At 33.5% G+C, this 26,241-nt stretch overlaps 2 long non-coding RNA genes across 2 annotated transcripts; both read left to right on the top strand.

Annotated features, from left to right (window-relative positions):
• Positions 1–391: 391 nt before the first annotated feature.
• On the top strand, positions 392–1,828 carry LOC116403539. The gene is made up of 3 exons (XR_004216324.1): positions 392–441; positions 603–648; positions 1,413–1,828. It is a non-coding gene; the product is annotated as an uncharacterized LOC116403539 (long non-coding RNA).
• Positions 1,829–14,237: 12,409 nt separating this feature from the next.
• Positions 14,238–15,227, top strand: LOC116403536. Its single transcript, XR_004216319.1, has 2 exons — positions 14,238–14,791; positions 14,887–15,227. It is a non-coding gene; the product is annotated as an uncharacterized LOC116403536 (long non-coding RNA).
• The last annotated feature ends 11,014 nt before the right edge of the window (positions 15,228–26,241 follow it).

Here is a 26,241-nt window from a genome sequence, read left to right on the forward strand (position 1 = left end):
AAGATATAAATTCAAATCCCTATAATTTTATCATGTGGATCTTTTCAATCTTCTCACATACTGTCTTCATTTCATAATCTTGCCTACTAGCTGCGTATCATCAATGAAATTACCATAGGAGTCCACATGTGGTAATTATGGATCTAGCACGATATACTGCGTATCATGTTGTTGGAGATCATTTTAAATGATTAACCAGTCTATTGGTGGTTTGAGTCTTTCCTTTTGAATCTATAGGTTGTTCAATGGTCTAATATTAACTGTGTTTAGATTTATGGTAATTTTCATTCTTTTACAGCCTTAATAACCAAGAAAAGGTGTGCTTTGATAATCTTTTCTTTCTCTTCGGCAGGTTGGTAATGTAGAAAGGATACATGTATACTATGCCCATGGACTAGATAGCCCAACCTTTGTTCGCCGATGTTATTGGCTCCTAGATAAGTATGTTATGGTTGAAAGAAAATTGTTAAATTTCTTGCTACCAGTTGTTTCAGTGGGGTCTATCCCCATCATGCCACAAGCAAAGAAAAATGAAATTAAACAGTGGAAGTATATCGTGTTCTACTTATATAATTTATGACTTGCTTCTGCTTTTTGTTCAGGACCTTTGAACACATTGTCCTTGTTTATTACCGTGAAACACAAGAGGTTAGGTTCAGCACAATGCATCTGCAGTTACTGAAATATTATCTTGAGACAAACTTTTATCATTGGACTACTACATCTATTTAAGATTTGCTAATTTTTCCTCCATGGTTGCAATATTAGAACTTCATCCAAAATAATGTTGTCATGTGTGTCTTTAAATTTTTACTGGCAGTCTGGCACCATATAGATCTAGTAGTTGTGCATGCATGTCTTCCTCTCTATCCTCCATTGAAAAACTCGATAATTATCTGTTTGTGTTTTATTTTGATGATTTAATCCAACATTTATTATGGATAAAGTCAGCCATAAAATACATATGTTTACTACTGCTCTTTGTACATTTTAAATACTAGATTTCTTGATGATTGTTGTCTTTAAGTTGCTCTTAATGTTGTTGCATATCGAGAAATGCACTGTAATTTCTGTACCAATTTTATCACTGCTTTTAACTAAATCTTCAAAAATCAAGGCACCACCTGGATGTAGAGTGCTATATGGTGATTCAAGTGTTGAGAGTTCTCTTTCTTCTGCTATCCATAAATTTATGGAATGGAAAGGCAATGATCATGACACTATTTTTTGTCAGATAAACACTGGTTTCATATGCTTCAACTCTGTGGTGCTTCACAGCACACGGATAAAACTTCCAAACATTCTGCACCCAATATTACCATAATGCATTTGGACATTTCATTAACAACTTCTTACAATTAGCCTTTCTATATTGAAAATAATTCGTTGTCTTAACTTCCTGTTGCTCCTAGTTTCAGAATTTTCCATCCACATCGTTGAACTCAAATTCTGGTTCTGTCTCTAACCCATCAACTCCGTGGCTTTTATCGGAGGAACTTGATTCCAAGGCTACTCATGTTTATTCTCTTGGTGAAAATGAATTGTCAGGTGATACTGGCCGAACCTGTCAAAAATAAATGAGTCATAGTTTGTTTGATCATTCATTTTCTAATCTTTCTTCTTTATATTTAATTAGTTGTTTAATTTCTTAAAAAAGAATTCTGGTTTATTTATAGTATATTTGGTAGTATGCATGCCTCAGCTCCTTTAATGCATGTCTCTTACAGTATATTTGGTAGTCTTTTATAATGTTACACCCTTTTTTTTAATTCCTAAAACCTTTTAACTTTCCAAATTTTCATTCATTCTTTTAGAAAATTATTTTCATTATTTTTTTATGGTTACAAAACCATCCATTAACTACATTAATTAGACAATTCACTCCAATAATAAATAAATAACTTTTTTGGATCTAAGGTCTTTTCTCATTCTACAAATTTAATTTACTATATAAAGGTTATTATGCTAATTGAAAAATATATTTCTCTCAAGTATGCAATGACAGAAAATTAGGTTATAACTATATAAAAAATATATTTTTAGGTATTATAATTTTTTTAAAAAAATTATATTTTAAATTTTTAATAAAACCTTGCATTTGGGGATTCACATGTTGTTACTTGTCGAACCAAAAAAGATAAATTCGTGGTGAAAACTCTTTAAAAGCCCAATTCGTGGAAGGAAAAATTGAACTGTGGCGTTGAGTTATTTTGTTGTTGAAGAAGATCGGTAAAAAACCCACAGCATTAAAACTTCTTTTTGTTTCTTTAAGTATATTTTAGATTGCAGCGTATTTTCTATTTGGGTTTAGTTAGGGTTTCTCTTGTTTATTCCAAGATATGCATGGATAATTCATGTTCGACTATTTGGAAAGAGGGATTTATGTAGCACGGGTATTATATTATGGTTTTGGAAGTGTCGAGATAAATTAAGGACTTTTTTAATCTTCTTCAAACAAACCTATACGAAGGCGAAGAATAATTTGTGCTTGTATTTTAGTCGGAATAAGAAGAAACATGAAGAGAATGCCCACGAGGAAAATGACCATGAGAAAAAGTTGTGTATTCCTCCATCCATAACTGAGCTCTCTAATGTGTATTCCTCCCTCCATAACTGGCTTACTTTGGACTGTTTGGATAGAAAGAAACAATAGAATTTTTAAGGATAAATCAAGGTTTATTGTTAACTTGTGGGAAGACATATGTAACTTGATCGGAGTTTGGTCTAGGCGTCATTCATCTTGTAACCAATATGATGTTAATTACTACCAACTCTTAACTTTAAGCTTTGTTAGATTAGGTTGTTCCGGGCTTCCCTCTAGCCTTCAACCTTGTAACTTTAACTCAATTTGAAAAACGTCAAGAATGTTTATATATTCAACATTCTTCAAAATTTTCAAACGTCAAGTAATATGTACTTTTACTTGAGATTTTAAAAACGTCAAGAAATATCTTAAAAATTCTTTATGTTTTAAAACGTCAAGAATTTTTATAAAAAGCCGGAGAAGAGTTATTTTTTAAATATCTTGATGTTTTTTAGACGTCAAGTAAGATCGTTTTTCTTGACGTTTTAAAAACGTCAAGTGTTATTACTATATATTATATATATATATATATATATATATAAAAGAAAATATTGGGTTGAATCCTTCGAAGCCCTAGACTTGTCTCTACCGCATTCGAAAATGCCAAGTTCTCTCAGAGGATCTCTCACTTCTGCCGTGTTCACCGTCCGTCCGTCCGCGTTCACCACGCCCTCTCCGAAAATGCGTACTAGATCCTTCGCTTTCAGTCGTTCACCATCCACTGAGTACGAGATCCCTAAGACTTCCGCCATCTGCCATCTCTAATACTCTGAAATCGTCGTCCGTTGTCCCTCAAAGTTGTCGTCCTTCTCTACGAAAATGTCGTCCTTCTTTCGAGTCTTCATTCCCCTTTATGTCGTCCTTCTGTATTTAGAGGTTATACTTCATTCCCCTAAAACTTCCATTGGTTTCCATATTTCAAGAATTTGAAATTTTTATAGGATATTGCTAGTGGAAATTAAGTCAATTCTGTTTGCTCCCAACTACCTCCTGATTATGCTGTCTGGTTGGGAGAAATAAAGTCTTTGTCATATTTTAAGGTAGTGTATGTTAACCAACACTTAGTGCATTTTCGTGTTTATGAGCTTATTTTAGTTAATATGTTTTTGTAGGAAAAATATGATGTCAATATGGCATATTATACGATGAAATTGTAGTCGTTTAACACAAAATTTTGAGGTTCTTTTTCAACTAATTATGCTTTATCTAATATATTTTTCCAAATCTTAAAAAAGAACTTTTGATTTCATTGGAGTTTATCATTAGAGGCATTACTATATTGGCTGCCTCTCAGTGGGCTATAGGTTTTCCAATGGTCATTTGAGACTGATTGATAATAGCAAAAGTTAGAGCTTAAGAAGAAGGAGCGAAGAAAGTAGTGAAGACAAAAGAAGAAAGAAAGCTGAGTGAAAAACGAAAATTGACAAGGTAGAGATGTGACATGAAAATGATGATGAGAAGTGAAGGAGGCACGACACAATACTGGTACACAATGACAAAGCCTTGATAATTAAAAAAAGGATGGTGCCAAGAAAATTTAAATACAAAAAAATGAAGGTTCTTGCAAGTGTATTGAGTGAATGGGAGAAAGAATGGATAAAAAAGGTAGAAAGAGAGAAAGAGAAGTCAAGGTAGAGATACATAGCTTTGTATATAGAAATTTTATGTTTATACTCCATTATACGTTGTGGAGAATATAACATCCTTATATGTTTGATTCAATTTGAATGATGCAATTATTTATTTTTCTCCAATAATTCTACTTTTAGAAACTAAATTTTGAAAGCCTACTAATTTTGCAGAATTAATTCGAGACCCCACTTTTGCTCCCCTTCCTACCTACGGTTACTTTTTGCTTAAACTTTAAAAGTTGTTTGAAAATTTTTGCTGAAACTTGTAAAATTTGTTTGAAGTTCGTATATCTCTCACATATTGCAAGGTTTCTTAATTATTTTATTGAATTTCCTCTAGAAATGCATTCAAACATGAGTTGACATTATTGGAAAAGATTCGTCACCCTAATGTAGTTCAGTTTTTTGGTGTCGTTACCCAGAATTTGCCTATGATGATTGTTTCTGAATACCATCCGAAGGTATGGATATATTTTCTTACCCTTTATTTTATTCTAATGAAAATTATTTCATCATGTTTCATTCCAAGCATTTCATTACATATTTTGTTCATATATGATGAATGGTGATTAGTTTTTGTATCAACTTATTCCCTCTTTCATGTATATTTCATCTTCCAGGGTGATATATATCAATTTATTCCCTCTTCAATTGATTCTTGTTTTTACTCTTGGCTTATAGGTTGCTACATGATCGTATATTAGGAGCAAAATTGTGCAATTAGTTTATAGTTAGGGAGATTTCAATAGTAAAAAGCAAAGAGAGTAAATGGTAACAAAATCATATTGTTCACATGAAATGATAAAATAATCATTACACATTTACAAGAACAATAAATAAATTATGTGATTTTCGTGAGAAAAATGAAGAAGAAATAACTTCTAACAAAAGTGAATATAAATTAAAGGAGAATATAAAATTGTTGAAAATATTTATTTTCAATAATTTGGAAGTTCTTTGGCTATATATAATGAAAGAGAGCCTTTCCAAGGTGTGATGCCTGGCGTCAACAATGACGCGCTTAGCACAGATACGGAACCGGACACCATCTTCTTGGTGTTTGTCTGTGCAAAAGCCTCGAGTGGCTATGGTCTTCTTCTTCTCTGTGAGGGAAATGGTTGAAGTTGCTAGACTATTTCAATTACTATGTGAGAGGTGGCTGAATTTTATTGGACCTCTCTTCTTGGGCTTACTTTTTACAATTGTTTAACAATCTCTCTCCGAATATACCTTCGTCCCCTTAGCTGCTTTCCACTTTGGTAAAATCGCCAAAGCTTTATGTGTACATTGCAAGAGACAGAGGAGCAAGGCAAAATAAGGTTATTGGAACAAGGCGAAAGTTATCATTGCTAGCTGCAACTTTCCTCATTCTTCTCACCCTCCTTCAAACCATATTGTCTGCTATGTATGCATTTCCTAGCTAGCCTTCCCCGGCATATTCTATTTTAGCTTTTTTCCTCTCCAGTTTCTGTTATGTATTTTTACTGAATATTGATCTCCTTTTTGCTATCAAGATAGTATACCATACATGCATGTGTAGGACTTTAATTTTATCCCTTATATTTTATAATTTGTCTTACTACTGTTATTGACTGATATACCAATATACATGTGTAAAGTATTGATCATATAATTAATATTAAATTTATTACATTCACTCATCAATTTAAGTTTTTTAGTCAATGTATGTTCATGATGTACCATGGTCATATCATAATAGAATAGATCCAAGATTATATATGTTCAAACCAACTGGTGATTTAATTATCAAAGATATTATGATTTTGTCCAGTTTTTTTTCAGTCACTACTAGAAAAATGGATTTTAATCAAGACATTGTGTCGTTGAAAATAAAAGAAAAAAGAGGTGGGATGAGGTACATTGTGTTGTTGAAAATAAAAATATGGATTATTTCTTAAAACAATTCTATTGATACAATTTAATTTATTTCAACACAATTTTTGCGTCATTAATTAACGACAATTTTTTTGTCATTAAAAACATTTTCAAATGAAAAAACCTCAAATTTCAAAATTTTATAATTTCCCTCTCTCACGCACTTACAACAAAGTAAAAACCTCAAATTTTCTCTTAAGCAAAAACGATGTCGTCGAATGAAGTCTTAATGCAATTTTTTTCTCACTCTACCAAAAATGCAAAAAAATTCTCGTCGAACGAAGTGGGCTACCGAGTCGTTATGAAGAACCCTTGCCTTCCAATTTTTTGCCACTTGCCGTCGTCGATTCCACACTCCAACCACTGTTGTCGTTGCTGCCACAACAAGCCTTCGCCGTCGAACCCACCAATCTAGCCACTTTCGTCGAATAAATTTATTTAGAAATATAAGTTTTAATGACACTTGAAATCAAGAAAAAGGGATATGAGGGAATAAAATGTGTCGTTAAAAATAAAAATACAAAATTTTTCGTGACACAAATTGAGTTTTCATCCCACATCGTCGTTGTCTTTCTCTTTCGCAAATGCTCTCTGGCGACGTTCCCCCCTCTCTATCAATTACTCTTCACGACTTTTCCTCTCTCTCAAAATTAAGCTCTCCGCCCACCGTTTGAAGGAACTCACCAAATTTGCAAGTAATTGAAGAATTTGTGGTCCATGAGATCGATTAAGTCCATTTATGAGTTAGTTTGATTAGATTATGTCACATATACATGTATTACAATTAAGGGACACTTGCGAAAATGGCAAAATAAGTTATAATAATTAAGTCCATCGAACACATACTTTATTATTTGAGAAAGTGACAAGAACAAAGACCAGCTCACACATCAAGAGGTAAAATGTCACAAATGCCCTCGTTATTGATGTACATTTGATACACCTTATACACGTTTGATACACCTAATACCCCTTGATACACTTGATACTTCTTGCTGATACACTTGATACATTTGATAGTTATAATTCATGCACTCGGTATTCATTGATACACTCGATACTTTTTGATACACACCTGAAACATCTTCATACACATAATACTTCTCGTTACACTTGATTCTTCTTGATACACTTGATACCCCTGAGGCCTTGATACACTTGATTAGTTTGATACACTTAAAGACTTCACTTATAAGTTTGATACGCTTGATACACCACTAATAAACTTCTTATACTTCATTGGTACACTTAACAAATTTGATATGTTTGATGTACATGCACTACAAGAAATTTACCCTTTCTCGATGACAAATATCGTCAGTAAATCTTCAAAAACTCATCGACTTTTCTTTTGCCAACGAAATTAAGCTGTCAACACACACCGTCACGTAGGTCTGTCCGAAGATCCTCTATCGATGGCAAAAAATAAACTGTCAGCAAAAATAGGAACTATCAATGAAATTGAACCATCAGTGTGCGTGTGTGTGTGCGCCCCGTGTGCGCATGTCCACATGTGCTTGGGTGTGTGTATGCGCACATACATGTGTACGTGAGTAGGTGTGTGCGTGTTTGCATGTGCATTTGTGTGCGTGCAGTTTGGTGTACGTGTGCATGTGTGCGTTTGTGTGTGTGTGCCTACGTTTGTGTGTGTGTGCGTGTGTACACGCGTGTGTGTGTGCGTGTATGGGTGCACGCGCGTGCAAGTGTATGTATGTGTGTGCGCGTGTGATTGTGTGTGAATAAGTTGATATTTTTTAATGTTGAGTTTCTCCCAATTTTAAAACAATAATTTAATTATCTTGATATTCAAGCCATTAATATTATTGTGAGATAAAGAGAGTGAATAAGTTGATATTTTTAAATTTTGAAATTCAATTAAAGTTATTTTGATACAAAATCTATTGTTGAGATTATCAAATTCTGAAAAATAATAATTTTGTTATGTTGAAATTCAATTTGGTTATTTTGAAATTCAAATTCAATTAGGTTATTTTGAAATTAGTAAGATTAAATAAAGTTAAAGTCTTGAATCCATTAGTTGAGTCCCGAGATATTAAGAAAAAAGTATGATATGAGTTGATGTATCTTTTTCAGGTAAAAAATAATTAAAAGCTGATAAATGCATAATATAAATTAATTACAACATAGAAACAAAATAATTTTAGTTGGAGAATGTGGATATTTTGGTATTTTATAAAATATTATGCACGTGCAAAAAATGTTATTTGCTAAAATTAAAAAAAAATAGTTTTGCCTTTTTTCAAAATGACCCATAAAAATGTTGCTATATCTCTTATGACAGAGTGTATATCTACTGGTTCATATTCGACCTGTTTGTTGCTAATATAATTGGATAAAATCGCATTATATTGAAATAATTACACGAATGACACTTTTAAGCCAATATTGATAGAAATTATAGTTCATTTAATGTTATTAAGTCAAATGAACATTGTTTAAAAGTCCTTCTAAACACAATTAATGTAGTTGTTTTTTAATTTTAACTCATTTATACATCTTTATGCATGCATGTGTGTGTACGTGTGCGCGTGTAGGTAGGTGTGCATTTGTGTATGTGCGTGCGTTCGTGCGAGTGTCGTGTGCATGTGTGTGTGGGTGTGTGCATGTTTGTATGTGTTTGTGCGTGCGTGTGTGCTTGGGTGTGTGGGTGTGCTCGCGCGTGCGTGTTTGTGCACGTGTGCGTATGTGTTTACGTGTGTGCGTATGTGTCTACGCGTGTGTGCGTTTGTGCATGTGTGTGTGCTTGTGCGCCTGTGGATAGGTGTGTGTGTGCATGCGTGCGCGTGTGCATGTGTGTGTGCGTGCGTTCGTGCGTCTGTGGGTGTCTATGTGTAGGTGTGCGTGTGCGCCTGTGTGTGTAAGTGTGCATGTGTACGTGTGTGCACAGTGCTTCTGTGCTTGTGTGCGAACAAGTTAATATTTTTTAATGTTGAGTTTCTTCCAATTTTAAAATAATAATTTAATTATCATGATATTCAAGGCATTAATGTTATTTTGAGATAAAGATAGTGAACAGGTTGATATTTTTTAATTTTGAAATTCAATTATTAAGGTTATTTTAATACAAAATCTATCGTTGAGACTCTCAAATTCGAAAAATAATAAATTTAATAATTTTGTTTTGAAATTCAATTTTGTTATTTTGAAATTCAAATTTAATTAGGTTATTTTGAAATTAGTATGATTGAATAAAGTTATTAATATGTTGAATTAATTAGTTGAGTCTCGAGATATTAAGAAAAATATTATGATATGAGTTGATGTATCTATTTCAAGTAAATGATAATTAAAAGTTGATAAATGCATAACATAAATTAATTACAATGTAGAAGCGAAATAATTACAGTTGAAGAATGTTGATATTTTGGTATTTTATAAAACACCATGCACGTGCAAAAAATGCTAGTTACTAAAATTCAAAGGAAAAAGTAGTTTTGTCATTTTTTAAAATGACCCCTAAAAACGTTGTTATGTCTCTTATGACAAAGAGTGTAGATCTACTGATCCATATTCGATTTGTTTTTTGTTGGAAAAATTGGATAAGACCGCATTATATTGAAATAATTACACGAATGACACTTTTAAGCCAATATTGATAGAAATTATAATTTAATCAATGTTATTAAGTCAAATGAACATGGTTTAAAACTCTTTCTGAACATAATTAATGTATTTGTTTTTTAACTTTAATTAATTTACACTTCTTTGTGCGTGTGTGCATATGTGCGCGTGCGTGTGCGTGTGTGGATGGGTGTGTGTGCGTGCGTTGTGCACGTGTGCTTGTGTGCATGTGTGCGAACAAGTTGATATTTGTTAATGTAAAATTTCTCCCAATTTTAAAATAATAATTCAATTATCTTGATATTCAAGCCATTAATGTTATTTTGAGATAAAGATAGTGTACAAGTTGATATTTTTTAATTTTGAAATTCAATTAAAGTTATTTTGATACAAAATCTATCGTTGAGATTCTCAAATTTCGAAAAACAATAATTTTGTTATTTTGAAATTGAAATTTAATTAGGTTATTTTGAAATTAGTAAGATTGAATAAAATTAAAATCTTGAATCAATTAGTTGAGTCCCGAGATATTAAGAAAAAAGTTATGATATGGGTTGATGTATCTTTTTCAGGTAAAAAATAATTAAAAGCTAATAAATGCATAACATAAATTAATTACAACGTAGAAATGAAATAATTATTGTTTGAGATGGTGAATATTTTGGTATTTTATAAAATATCATGCACACGTGCAAAAAATTCTATTTGCTAAAATTTAAAAGAAAAAGTAGTTTTGTCATTTTTCAAAATGACCCATAAAAACGTTGCTATATCTCTTATGACAAAGAGTGTGCATCTACTGGTACATATTCGACTTGTTTTTTGTTCGTAAAATTGGATAAGACTGCATTATATTGAAATAATTACACTAATGACACTTTTAAACCAATATTGATAGAAATTATAATTTAACTAACGTTATTAAGTCAAATGAACATGGTTTAAAAGTCTTTCTAAACACAATTATTGTAGTTATTTTTTAATTTTAATTCATTTATACATCTTTGTGCATATGTGCGTGTGTGCGTGCGTGTGCGCGACTGCGTATGCGCGTGTCCACGTGTGCGTGGGTGTGTGTGTCTACGTGTGCGTGGGTGTGAGTGTCCACATGTGCGCGTTTGTGCGTGTGCGTGTGGGTGTGTGTGCGTATACGCGCGTGCGTGTGTACGTGAGTAGGCGTGTGCGCTTTTTGTGTTTTTCTTCCAATTTTAAAATAATAATTTAATTATCTTGATATTCAAGTCATTAAAATTATTTTGAGATAAGGTTATTTAAATATAAAATCTATCGTTGAGATTCTCAAATTCTAAAAAATAATAATTTTGTACTTTTGAAATTCAATTTGGTTATTTTGAAATTCAAATTCAATTAGGTTATTTTGAAATTAGTAAGATTGAATAATGTTATTAAAATGTTGAATCAATTAGTTGAGTCCCGAGATTTTAAGAGAAAAGTTATGATATGAGTTGATGTATCTATTTCAAGTAAAAATTAATTAAAAGTTGATTAATACATAACATAAATTAATTATAACGTAAAAACAAAATAATTATAGTTGGAGAAGGTGAATATTTTGGTATTTTATAAAATACCATGCACGTGCAAAAAATGTTGTTTGCTAAAATTGAAAAGAAAAAGTAGTTTTGCCATTTTTCAAATTGACCCCTAAAAACGTTGGATTTTTGTGTATTCCCTTGGGCTTTCTTGTTCAATATTTAGTCAAATTGCAGTATACATAAAATTTGTGTTTGTTACGTCACAAGATTTCATTCACTAATTGTGTGTATTATTTTATATTTTATACAGGAGACTCCGTTTGAGTGTTGAGCTAGTAATGGGAGGGACTACCGTTGACCCCAAAATTACAAGGTTTCATGTTGCTTACTGGATCATTAATGATTCGTCTCTATCTTTGGCTCATCGAGTGGTGGAGTTGGAACCCCCTGAAAGTGTAGATTTAGACTCTCTACCGTTGTCAAGAGCTGTTAAGTATGCAAAAATGGCCTTGAGAAATCCTATAAACTCTCTGAACAGGAGACATTCTAGTGTAAGATGAAATGCTCAAGTCCTTGAAGAAATTGAGGACACAACTCCAATTCCTAGCATGCTTTCTCCCTAAGACTATGCTGGTCCTAGCCGGAGAGTGGCATTTACATCCCAGAAAGACACACATGTATCACCTCGTGTTGGCACTTCCATTGCAATGCACAACTCTGACATATATAGTGCTGACATTTCCTTCCTTAAGCTTGAAAAAATGTGATTTGATGTCCATAAAAAGTTAACTGAGCAGTTAGATATTTTCTAATACGTATCTCACGTAATTTGATGCTCATTGATACTGCATTACTGTGTCAGGAACGTGTTGATGTAAAATCTTTCAGCTTTGATGGATCTTATTACAAGCTTTCAACTCTTCTTAGCACGACTTCTGACAGAACAAAGGTTTGATATATCTTTACACGATCGCATATCACATATGAACGATCGCATATCCCATTTGAAATATCGATCACCCTTCGTAAAACAACCGTTTAGATATTCTACACGATTGTTTGCTTAAGGATACACGATCATTTTGTAACTATTTTTTTATTATCCATTTTTCTTTCTATACTAGAATCAGAATCAATTGTTTGATGATATTAACAACATGTATGATGATCTTCGTGATGATTCTAGTCATCACAATCTGGACAAGAATGATGACCATCAAAATAACAAACATGTGATCATCCATGAGAATCCATCTGTTCAAGAGTCACATCTTCAAGAATCTACTGTAGAGACTCAACAGTTAGTGTTTAATTCATTAGTTACTGCTTTATATTGTTTAAAATTGCTTAGATTATAAATAAACAACAATAATTTTTTTTCTTTTCTGTGTAGGGAACAAAAATGAACAACGCCTCAACATCAAGACCAGTCAGGCAGTGATATTAGCATAGATGGCAGAGATGCACATTTGATATTAACTATAAGTAATATAGCAGAAAATATGGAAGGTCATACTCAAACAGAAAAGGGACTGCTAGAAATGATTGAAAATCTTTCGTTGGTAAGCCAACCACTTCCACTTTGTGAGATGCTACCGTTAACTACTGTCAAAGGTCTTGCATTAGTTTAATTGGTATGTGTGCCCTAAAGGGATAAAAGCTCTTGGCAGTGAAAGACTTTACAAAACCATTCATCAATTTTAATTTGAAAATTCCAAAATACCAGTACATTGACAATATTTAGAATCAAAGTTCTAAATAAAGAACTAAATATGCTTTTAAATTAAAAGATACATAGAACTTACTCTTGTTGACGTCTCTGAATCTATAATCCACCGAATTGGGGACACCACCCGTTGGAGACCTTCCTATCTTCGAATACTAAATGTTAAATAATAATAATATATAATAATAATAGAATTAATGTTATTATTAATTTAAAATATCAATTCTTTATTGATTCACGTGCAACCCCATCTCTTTCTCCTTCACTCTTCCTCTTCCCCGTGCCCACCGCCGCCTGCCTCCCTTAGCCATTTTATATTACTCTTGGACGTCAGCCGGCCACGCCGTCACCGATCGCTTTGTCTCCATTGAAGCTAAAACACCGTTCGTCGTGAGTTCGAACTCTCGGCATCGCGTCTCACCTCTGTTTTCCAGCCAAGCTGTGATTCATTCGCGCGTAGCTCCTTCGACGTTCGCACCACCACATTATGCTTCAGGTGACGAGGAACGTTACCGATTGACCTATCATCTCACCGGTGTTGTTACTTAGTTGAAGCAGTCGTTGACCAGACCTGAGCCCGTCGCGTCTGTCGAAGTGCCGTCACGCGGCTCTTCACCTCCAGCCATGGGTTGTAAGCTGAAGTTTGTTTTTCGTTTGTTGATTAGATCTGATCTATTACACGCGTCGATTCTAGTTATTCGAAGTTGTTGCCCCCATTTTACTCTAATTTTTGGGATTTTTGTGGTAAGTTGTATTGGTGAGTGTGGTGGTTTTACATTGTAATTATCCTTGGGTTGTAGTTTTGGATAATTAGTTAAATTGTTAATTGATTCTTGAAGTTAGCGTTTGAGTTCTTTGGATTCACAACTAAATTGTAGATTTGTTGGAGTTCGATTCGCCAATACTTTGATAAGCTAGAATTTACATTGAGGAAATTAAATGAAAGAAAGTATTGTGAAAGTAATTGAGTTCCATATTCTTAGTATTAGGTTTCCTTCGTTTGAGAAATTTGAGTAACATTAAAGTAAGGGGTTTCTATTACTGGACTCTTTGAAAGTTTTGAAATGTGTTGACTGTTTGGATCTCTGGACTTAGTATGGTTTACTAATATATGTAGAAGTAGATATGATGACAAATGTATTGTAACGCCCCAAACTCGAAGGTAATTTATTTTAAGAAAATTATTCAATTTGTACAAGATTTATTTTTTGAAGAAAATATGTTGAAGGGGGAAAAAGAAGATTTGAAAATGTGATAATATAATTATATATATATTTATTTATATTTTAGTTTTATTATTTAATTTAAATAAAAGAAAATAAGAAAAATTTTCCTTTCTTCTTCCTCCCGCGCGCAACTCCCCTTTCCCCCTTCATTTTCTTTTTCTATTTTCTCCTTCACCATGCCCTACCTCCAGCCGCACCCTCCAACCGACCACCATCGCTCTCCTCCTTCTTTTCTTCTCCGATCCACGGCCGCCGCCCCTATTCTTCTTCAATTTCTCTTTCTTTTCTACCATACCCAGCCGCCGCTGCAACCGTCGGCCGCCATCTCTGTTCGTGAAGCAAGCCGTACGCGTCGCCTTGCAGTTGTCATCCAGATATGTGTCACCGTGCCTCGTCCTAATCGCCTCTGTCTCCGTTGAAGCCAAGCCCAGCCGCCGCCCATTCCTTTCCTCTCCGTTCGTGAAGCCCGGTCGCCGCGTCAGATCGTCGATCGATTTTGAGGCAGCGCGCACGTCTCCTTCCAGTCGCGTGTTTCCTCTTCTTCCAGCAGCGTGTTCTTCTTCCAGCCGCAATTCACAACCGACGTACACTCTAATCTGTTTGTACGATCTTTGTTGTTAGGTTCGATCGTTGCTGCCGCCGTTTTTGTTGTGAGTTCTCTTATAAGTAAAATTGATAGTTTCTGTTTGATGGATTGTTAAGATAAAATATCAAATGAAACGTTTGGTTAATACTGTTCTTGAAGGTGTTGGAAGTGACATTGGGTCCCTCGTGTTCATAACCGAAATTGTGAATTTTGGAGTTTGGCTCGCCAATACTTCGTATCTTTCGTGGGATATAGTTTGTTTAAGAAATTGAGCAACCTTGAGGTAAGGGATTTTCTACTGGACTCAACAACAAAATTAAGATATAATGACTAATTAAGATGTATTGACTGTATGGACCGTATTATATTATTTGAACTGAGTAGAGATGACTGTTATGATGTATGTTTGGACATTGACTTAAAGTTTAATGTTTGCTGTGTTTGACTGGGAGAAATTAATACATATATGTGCATGGGTTGATGTGGACTGTGGTTGAGTATATGTTGTGACTGTCTGGTTATGTATGTGTACAAGGATAAGGATGTGGAAACGACTGAATCTCGTAGATGTTGCTTATATAAAGTGTGGATTTGATTAGTAGATTGATTGTTGTCTAGACTGAATGTATAATATCTACTCTTATGTTGTGTGCTTGTGAACGGAAGAAACGTCGTGGTTGTGCCCTTGGTGACTGAGGAGGAGGTTATGATTGTTTAGCTTGTTAACTGATGTAATGATATGCTTTTTACTGACCTTGGGCTAAATTAGAGTAAGACGACTGGTTGAGGTTAAATAAGGAGTTTACGTGATGAGAATGTTTAGCTGATTTGTGAATGACTGTTAAGATGTTTAGAATGGACTGAGGGGAAAAATTGTTAGCTTTTATTGGGATGTGTGCCTTGTAGGTGTCCCACGGGATCACCAATTATTCTACACCTTCGGGAGCATTAGACTGATATGTGTTTCTGCAGAACACTAGACTGAAATGTACGTTCCTTGGGGCGTTAGACTGAAATGTGCATCCTACGGGATCACAAGACTGCGACTGTACAGGGTGTCCCAATAGAATGTTAACAATTTATTTTCCCCTGACGGGACTAGTAGAGGGTCTCTTACTTGGTATTTTTATACTCACCCTCCTTATGTTTAATTTTCAGGCAAAGGTAATAAAGACGGCAAACCGGAGAGGGGCAGGAAGGAAGCGTGATTGCCATAGGGGTTATTTTAAATTGCTTATGCTAAATGTTTTGTTTCACGTGTTTTGTTTTAGTACTTGAGATTGTTTAGAAATTTTTATAGTTGAACTGTATTCACGAATTAGTAAATTTTTCTTGAAAGTGTTGGTTATTTTAAACAGGGCCCAGATATAAATTTTTGTTTTCTTGAGACTTTGAAATTGTTTGAGATTGAGATTTTGAGTAAACTCAGGTCTTTATTTGAAATTAATGACTTCGACTTACCTAGAAAAGTTGGGTCGTTACATGTATATTATGCCAGACTGGTATAGAAGTAGATACAATGGATAATGTATTTGTAAACTGAGAAATGTGTTATGTATATATATATATCTTGACTGTCTGGTGTGTTGTTATAGTATCAACTGATTTTGTGATAGATTGAATAGATTGAACGTAAGTGTGTTAAGTTGGATTGATGATATGATGGAGTAGTTTGACTATACTAGGAATGGATTGATTAAATGTTTATAACGGACTAAGGGAAAATTGTTAGCTTTGTCGATTGGGTAGTGTGCCTTGCAGGTGTCCTACGGGATCACCACCTGTTGTGCATTCTTCGAGAGCACTAGAATGACATGTGCATTCTTCGAGAGCAATAGACTGACATGTGCATTCTTCGAAAGCACTAGACTTACATGTGCTTTCTGCAGAGCACTAGACTAATATTTGTGTCCTTTAGGGCATTGGACTGATTATGTGTATTTCTACATGATCACAAGACTTTTAAAGTGCAGGGCACCTCCAATAGGAAGTTAACAATTTCCTCCAATAGGGAAATGTCCTTCAAATTGCTTCTACTTTATTTTTTATTTTTATTTTGGTTTTCTTTAGTAATTGAGACTGTTTTGGGTTTCATGATTGAACGATTTTTATGTTCTTGAACTTTCTTTATTATCGATACTTTTACACTTTCAAAATTTTATTTGAAATAGAGCCCGAATAAAAACTCTTTAATGTTGTTAAAAAATATATTTTTTTAAATTATAAAGTGTTATGGTTAAAGGACGAATCTAGTCTTAAAGTAATAACTTCAGCTTAATTCGAAAAATTAGGTCGTTACAATCTATTTTGCAGAAAAGAAAATCATCGATTTTATTTTGGTTAAGAAAAGTTGTTTTTCTTCTACATATTTATAACTCTCTTTCTTTCATTGAGTAGGAGACGAGGTAGAAGAAAATCATAGGATTCTATTAACATAAAAAATATTAAATTAATAGAAGTTTCAAATCAACAAACTAATTAACCATTAATCAATTAGTTAATAATTAATTAAATCATATTTAATTAATATTTCATTTAAATCTTATTGAATGAATATCTCTCCAATACCTTATAGTTTTATATTAATTTAATTAAATCAAATTTAATTAAATAATATTAAACTAAACTATTAATTAATTATTAACTAAATTAAATATTTTATATTTAACTTAAGTTAAATTTGAATCATATTCAAATATAACTTTATCTCATAATTAATAATTTTAATATCAAACAAATCCACATTAAATTAATATTTGAACTCATTCAAATATTTTATCTCTCATAAATTAATTTTGAACTTTATCTAAAATTAAATTTATATAATAAAGTTTCATTAACATATAAACTTTATATTATAATGTATCACTATATATTATACTAATTATACTAATTTCCAAGGTAAATTTGAATATTTCAAATTAGAACCAATATAAATAAATCACATTATCATTTTGTATCATCCATTACTTTCTATTCAGTCATACTAATTGGATCAACCTAATACATAAAACAAATATAGAAAAATTAAAAAAAAAAAAGCATGCACAAATAGAGACAAATAGACATTTGATAGTTATCTATCTCTATCTATCTGAAACAAGCACACATAAATTGTTATATTTCTCTATCGGATGGACAAAAATAGCAGTCTATTTATATCTACCTGAGATACAAACATTCAAAGAAAAAAAAAAAAACCTTACCAATAAAATTCTTGACTTTTCATGTTATTCTAAATGCAACACGTTCTCAGCCCAAGAAGTCAAACAACTCTTCATTGTAAAAGTAGCTTTACTTCTTTCATCAAACCACTTTTGCAATACATCTCTAATTGAACTAAGCATGGTAGCTACAGGTAGTTCTCTAAGAAGAAGAAGACCTTCTAAAAAAAATCAACAGTTACATGAGCAACTAATGGATGTATATTAGTTGCATCTTTAGCAAAAGATAAATACCAAGCCACATCATTGTCTTTCTTTACTGGCACCACAGTTGGACCTTGCTTTTACCAAAATCAAGTAAAACAGATAATTCTACTTATCCATCCAATTGAATCTGTTCACATATTAAATCAATTAGAGAATTAAAGCTGACTCGGACATCTACCAAAATTTCAGCAACTAAGTAATTCTCATAAATATTACATCCATTCCATTGACCTCCATAAAAAACAACAATAGGAAAAGACATTATAATCTGTAAAAAAAATAAATAAAATAAAATTAAGTATTTAATTGTGATAAAAAGAAATAGATATACATAGATATACATTTATTACTGAATAAAAGAATAAAATGTACAAAATGATAATACTAAACACAATGCAAGAATAAGTAAACGATCGTGCAATGAAATAATATACATTAAACGATCCTATTAACCGTGATAAACGACCATTTAACAACGGTAAATGATAATATTGATTAAAATAAATTATCGTGTTGACATGGGTACACGATCATTTGATATTGGTGATCGTATTGAATAGTGTAAACAATCGTCCTGTTATCGGTACACGATCGTGTTAATATTTGTAACTGATTCTATTGATAGTGGTAACTGATCGTGTAATTCCATGTAAACTATCATAAAAAACTTTAAACTATCGATCTTTATAATGAAGTACATAATTCTTACATTAATACTTAAAATTTGTTGTAACGACTCAACTTTTCTAACTAAGTTGAAGTCATTAATTTTGACAAAGAGACATTGATTGACACAAAATATAGTAAAATTCACTTGAAATCATACGATCAAAGAAAACAAACTTAAGTTCGGGTCTTGTTTCAAATAACCAAAACTTTAAAAGTACTATTTACAAAACAATAGTTCGTAAACTCAGTTCCATCACAAAAAATTTAAACAACCTCATGTACAAAGGAAAAACAAGAAACATAAAGCAGAAGCATTTGAAGGACATTCCCTTATGGCAATCACGTCTCCTTCTTGTCCCTCGTCGGTCTACCTCCTTTGTTACCTTTGCCTGAAATAGTTAAACATGAAAGGATGAGTATAAACATACCCAATAAGAGACTCGCTATTGGTCCCATTAGGGGAAAAAGAAACTGTTAACTTCCTATTGGGGTACCCTGCACAGTCACAATCTTGTGATCCCGTAGGATACACATAATCAGTCTAACGCCTCAAAGGACGCATAAATCAGTCTAGTGTTCCGCAGAAACACATATCAGTATAATGCTCCCGAAGGATGCACATATCAGTCTAGTGCTATCGAAGGATGCACATATCAGGTGGTGATCCCGTAGGACACCTGCAAGGTAACTACCCAATAGAAATCTAACAATTTTCCCCTCAATCCATTCTAAACATCTTAACACTCATTCATAGTACAGTCCAGCTACTTCAACATATAATCCTTTCACTTAACACCCTAATAGTCAACCTATCTTACTTTAGCCCAATGTCCGCCAGTAACATATCAATACATCAATCAATCAAACTATATAGTCATTTCCTTTTCAAAGTGAATTGCAAAGAAATTTTCTCAAATTGAAAAGAAAGGAGAAATATACAAAGTCAGCCACCGCTTCTTCTCCCTTTAGTTTGCAATTTTCGTCTCCCTCTCTTCTATTATTAAAATAAATAAATAAAATATCACAACTCGACTTAACACAAACTATTTACTCCAATTTTTTAAACTACAAATTTAGTTTCTCAACTTTTAAACTATTTTAAACTTACAAATCTACTTTATTCATTTCTTCAGATTTATATCTAACAAATAAAAAAAAATCAAAATTTATAGACACTTAAAACATAAATTTGAAAGACCTATTAAACAATTGAAAGGTTTAAGAGGTAACTAGACAAACTTTAAAAGTTCTAAGGGAAAGAATCTTTTGTTTAACTATTACAGTAATTAATTTTGAAAATATGTTATTTTAGAAAAACTACAAGTGTTTGACAACCCTTTGAAAGCTAATGAAATACTCTCAAATTGTATTTTAAGCAATTTTAATAAAAAGAAAGTCTACATAAAAAAATTACCCTTTTTAAAGGAACATTTTTTCTCTAATCACTCCAATGGAACTCAAACACGTACTTCAAGTTAATTCTGGTATCCAAGAATCAGTCTCATCTAACATAAACAAGAACATTCAACTTGATAGAACTTCATTACCTCATTTTTACAATTCCCAAAGTTACTAAATGAAGGACCATTCCTAAAACATACTTACATCCAACTTTCTCCATGAATAAACTTATCGTCTTTTATGTACTGATGAATATAGAGATGGAGCGATCAGAGTTTGTTTATGTACCAAATTAGAGTGATAGAGTGGATTTACACAAGGACGAAATGGCTGGCTGCTGCTTGTTCAAAACTGAAAGTTAAGGTGACCTTGTTTCTCATAGGGACTCAGCAAATTGAGGGGCCTCCAAGTCTACTTCTTGTCTCATTATACATGCCATTAGCCATTCAACGTTGAAAGTCCATATCCCTTTTTCTACGGCCACCAAGGCTTCCTCCACGTCTTCCTCACAAGCCACAAAGATCGTCTTCCATACGTTGTTTACTTTATCTAGCTCATGAATCACCTAAATTTTCAAGCATAATGAATTTGCCAAGTGAGAGAAAAAAATTATGTATATACTACAAGGAAATTGCAAGAATTCACCCTATCAAAAAATATTAAACAAATTCTTGTTCTAGTCCCTAAAATTTTCCATCTTTTCCCATCTTTCAAAATGCTTCCAATGAGATATATTCCAATCACATATAGCAGAAATGACCGATGAGTATTGGATAAATGAATATTAATTGATAAAATAATTTACAAAATACTAAAACCGTTAGTTGGCTACATTTTGGAAGCTCGATGACTAAAATGGATGTTTTGAAAGTTCTAAGGCTAAAATGGAATTTAAATCAACATAATAGTAAGTTCAAGATCAAAGACAAGCTAAACAATAAAATGTTGCGACCAGAAAACAATCTAATCATAATTATAAACATGGATGTATGTATTTGTACACCAAATCACAAAAAAATAACTCCAGATTTCGATCTAGAGACAATTAAAAACTTGAACAAATTTGATAATTAAAGAAACACGGAGATGGCCATATGACCCCTTGTGCATAGACTTTTTACATTACATGCTCAATTCCTAGGATCAAAACAAACATAAATATTAAAGACTTAAGAAGCACATACACTCAAGTTTGGCTAGTGTATCAATAAACAATATGTATGGAACACTCGGAGAACACGTGTTGAACACTAGTTAGTACAGTAGATGTGTTAGACAACAAGTATTCCAATGCAATAAAGGTCAAGATTGGTCACACACACATATTAAACTCTTGGCTTTGAATAAGTTTTGAGTGAAGGACAAGCTTATTTTTAAGCATATAAATACATAAACTTATTGACTTTGAATTTCTATATAAATATGAGACATACTTTTTAAATTATATATATTAAAACTGTGTTCTAGCACTATCCTATATTTTTTAGAAAAAAATGACACGTCACCATGTCTATGATTTATTGACCCATGTCTAAAATTCGTATACGTGCTTGTTGTTGGAATTTTTTGTCCTAAAACTCGTAGTTTGTAATCATATTCTATTCAATAAAGTTGTTATTGAGAAATTAAATATTATAATCTTAAATCCAATAAATCAAGTTCCAAGGCTATTTTTGAATAAACTTGAACTTTATGTGTAAATATAAACGTGGATCAAGTTCGAGTATATAGCCTAAATAGTCTATAGTATATGAAATAAAGGTTGGGCGCCTTATTTAGAGAAACTATGGATGCGGCCCACTTTGTAGTACAAACGAGGTGATCCTAATCGTTCATGTAGAGACATGAAAGTGGGGGCATCCTATGTAAAGTGTTTACATAAGACTGAACCATGAATTTGTCTTTTTTACGTTATAACACCGTTTACTGTTTAAAACTGAGTATCTCAATTATTGATGACCTCGGTAACTTAGTCTTAATCCTGAGTTAACTATGAACTCTTGTTCACACGAGATTATCCTTAGATCTGCATAGGTGAGGGCAGCTCATCTGCGTTGGCCCAATAAGCCTCCAATTTCAAGGGTATGATCGGGTGGATAGCTGGGAACATAGGGTACAAGATGGAATTCACTCCTACCCGCTTTAGGGTTAGTAGATAGGTTGTTCTCTTAAGCACTGAATCCAAGTCTTGAACAAGGGGCCCCACCCTCTCATTGGCCCAAGAGGGATTAAGTTTATAGGTTGAACCTTAAACCAATTGTTCAATAGTGGATTAGTGGGACTTAAGGAGCAAGATGTAATTTTTGGGGGTAAAACGGTATTTTAACCCAGCCAAGGTTACGAGCAACCTGTGAAGGATTAACTTACCAATTATGGTTTTATCAAATGGACACAAATATATCTATAGTGAGGGGAGTGCAACTACGGGACTTTAGTGGAATGACCCGTTAGTTAACGAATGTTGATTAACTTTGTCTAAAAGAGTTTAGCTAGTTAATCTTAAATCGTTGGAGCCCATGATCTATAGGTCCATTAGGTTCCTCTGCTAGCTCATATGGATTAAACTTAGAACAGTGTGATGAAATAAGTCGAATTGTTCGAATTGAGAGAAGAAAGAGAAACCGACAGGTATAGTGATATAGTCGTCGGTCTTCTAAATAGAAAAAGAGCTTCATGTTTTTCATACTATAAGTATGAATGCGGATTCATACTAAGAAGCTCGGAATTGATGGAATTGGTCAAAAATTGTAAAAAGTTAAAATGTTGACTTTTGCCTCTTTTATCATTTTCATCATCTCAACCAAAGAAAAAAAAGAAACCTTCTAACCCCCTTTTATCTCCATTACTTTCTACACCAAAATTGGGTCCCACAACCCGGTTCTTTGTTTAGAGGATAGCAGTTGAGTACTAGTGGTGGTCTCGGTTTGAATTGGTAAGAAGATATCAAACTTTTTGAAAGCTTCAAAGGTAATATTTCCTAAAACCCTAATTTGATTAGTTTATGGTTACATGTTAATTGTGGCAATTAGAGTAGAAATTCGATTCTTTTTCCGCTGTGCATGACTTAGTTCTATCACTTGTTTGTTGAGAACTTCACGTCTTCATTAGATGGGAGGATAGCCATATTATAGTGGTTGTATATGTAAGAAAGAGAACCAAACCTAGTACTCGAGATTTGTACAATAACAGAGAACTTACATTTCCACCGGCTGACTTGACTATCAGGGATAGAGTTTTAGGTGGTGGTTGAGCGTGAGCTGATATGCAAACATCATACCCTTCAAATAAAGCTTCAGGACATGCTTTTGCCCTGAGACCTGCAGCTTTTAGGCTGGCTCGATACTTCGATATTTAGTCATCATCATTAGTATGTAAGGTAACTCGTCTGCAGATCAATAAGGAATTAATCAATCACAAAAATTAGGTAGGATGAAAAACATAAGTGGAAGAAAATACATTACACTTTGATACTAGCAAGCCATTCGAACTTACCAACAAATTTGCCTTCTCGGTAGCTTTCCTTTAACCAACTGGAGGAGAAATCCAAGCTCTGAGTAATTTGCAATTAACTTGCAATTTTAGTAACAAGATATAGTAAAAATTATGAGCAAGAGCACACTGACACGCTTGAAGCCACATGGTAATGCATATGCTCGATAATCATTGAGAACATTAACAAGAGAAAATAAAGTTAAGAACAGTAGCTTGAAGAACAAAAAACATTCTACAACATAAAATCTTCAAAAACACATTGCTTAAAATCAAGTTTACTAATATAAAAGGTAAGATATTACGTTCCACTCTCCACACTACTGAAGTTCAACATTTCACATGAAAGAAATGAAATACTACTCTCAAATATAACTGAAAAAAGCATAAATGGGTAAAGAAAAAGCATAGAGAAATGCAAAAGAATCCTTGGCTTTGATATATTGAAAGGTAAAGAATATCAACCATAGATGCCCGGGAGAAGAACTCCTACAAGTACACACTTAACGCAAATTATCATTCGCTAACATGAAACCTTCTAGAGGAATTCTGTTAGGATACTTCCTAACAAGAACAAGATCTTAATTTATTATAATGAACTATAAGAAAATACAAGATAAAACCAAGTATAAGGCACTTGGAACCTCACTCTTGAGTACTCTCACCCAAGCCCTAAATCACTCCCCAGAATTCTCCCCTTACTTACCCTCCCTCCATTTATAATAAGATGTAACTACACTTACATAATAACTACTAGTAACTTTCTAAATATCTAATTACCCTTATACCCCTAACCTTATACTAATCTAGGTATCTAACATTACCCGATCCTTCAAAACACCTTGTCCTCAAGGTGAGCTTACAAACATGATCAAGGCCCCCTTTTCTTTTTTTCTCTTTTTAATTGCAAACAATCCCCAACATTCTGCTCTTCAATGTTGAAAAAGAAATCCTCCCCTTCGGCTTTGAAAAACTCTCGATTCCAATAAGGTCCATTGACTTCAGCCCACAAAGCAGCCCAATGTACTTGAATTTTCCTTTTCCAAAACACATTGTCTTAGTTAACCCTTTGCATATCACCAACAAGTGTTTAATTTTCAAACTCTTCATCTCTAGTGGGCTAGGCCATAATCAAAGTGTTGCGTCAAGACCAAAATCATACTGTCGCCGGTTTCATTCCTAGGACCCACCTACATACACGTTTTTCTTCCCTCCTATTTTTGGAACTCTCCATCCACTTCATCTACAAAATGATGTGCCCCCAATGTTTTATTTAGAATAAGTTGAAGCTCATTTAGAGTAAGTTGAAGCCCACTTGAAATAGTAAAACCCAAGATTGTTCCTTTTGTCCTAATCCTCTTTCCTACAAATTTCTACCACGTGATTGGCACCATCAGGTGTTCAGCAACTTCTTCCTCGTCACGTGATTCACCCCTATTCCAGATCACCTTCTCGAGCCTCTATAGACCGGTAACTGTTGGCTTCTTCTTTCTCCATTGCAACCAGCCATTTTGTGTTTCTTTGAGCAACAAGTTTTTCTTCACTCGAGTCTTCATTTCGAGCCTCACAGGTAATCCTCGTCGACCTTCCTCTATAGTTTCTTCTTGGTCACTCTTTGCCATCCTCTTCACCTTCGTTGTATACCCGTTGCAATCGCGTTTTCCTCAATTCTTCTATGGATTCAGCAACTTCTTGGAATCCATCGATTTATGGACCTGAAGATTCCAATCCGTTCTAAATAAACACAATCCAGATCAGTGCCACTAAACACAGGCATTTCAACCTTCTTGAATTTGCTATGATCGTTCGAGTTTTCATCCCTTTCAAACTTGTTTGTTTTACCTTCTACCTTGATTTCCTTCAATGTCTTACCTCCACCTTCGATGATACTCTCAATCGTTGATCCTTTGCTCGACAATCCTTCCATTCTTCTGAAGATTGTCGAATTATCCTTCTGCTATTCCTTCGATGCATTTAGCAACCGTTCTTGTTTTTCCAACTAGATGACCAGTCTTTCGATGCTTTTTGGCAACCATGACAAGTTTTCTTCAATTGCCAACAACTTGTATAACTCCACTTGTATCCCCGAGATTTCCTTATCATAGGTCTCCAACTTCTCTTCGATCCGTTTTTGTGCTGCTCTATCGTTCTCCCAAGTAAAAACGCTCTGATACCAAATTGTTAAGATACTGTAAATATACGGCAAGTGTATCTTACTTTATTGAATTACCTCAATGAATTATAGTATAGAGAATAAAAAATCACTCACATCTACTTCCTAAAGGCACACTCCAGTGAGGATCACAACAAAGAACAAGAAAAACTAAGAACAAACCGCAACCATGAAAATGACCAAAACAAATAATAAAAAGAACTTGACTTGGACCCTCTACTTCTCCCAAGCACGAAAGACGGCAGCCTCTACTTCTTTGGAATATTTTGTCCCCTTTCTCCCTCCTCTTTCCTCCCTTTTATTTTGCTTTACTAACAAACTAATGGGAAAGATCTCCTCCGATATTCTCTC

The sequence above is a fragment of the Cucumis sativus genome, chromosome 4 (genome assembly GCF_000004075.3).
Source record: "Cucumis sativus cultivar 9930 chromosome 4, Cucumber_9930_V3, whole genome shotgun sequence".
Taxonomy (NCBI): domain Eukaryota; kingdom Viridiplantae; phylum Streptophyta; class Magnoliopsida; order Cucurbitales; family Cucurbitaceae; genus Cucumis; species Cucumis sativus.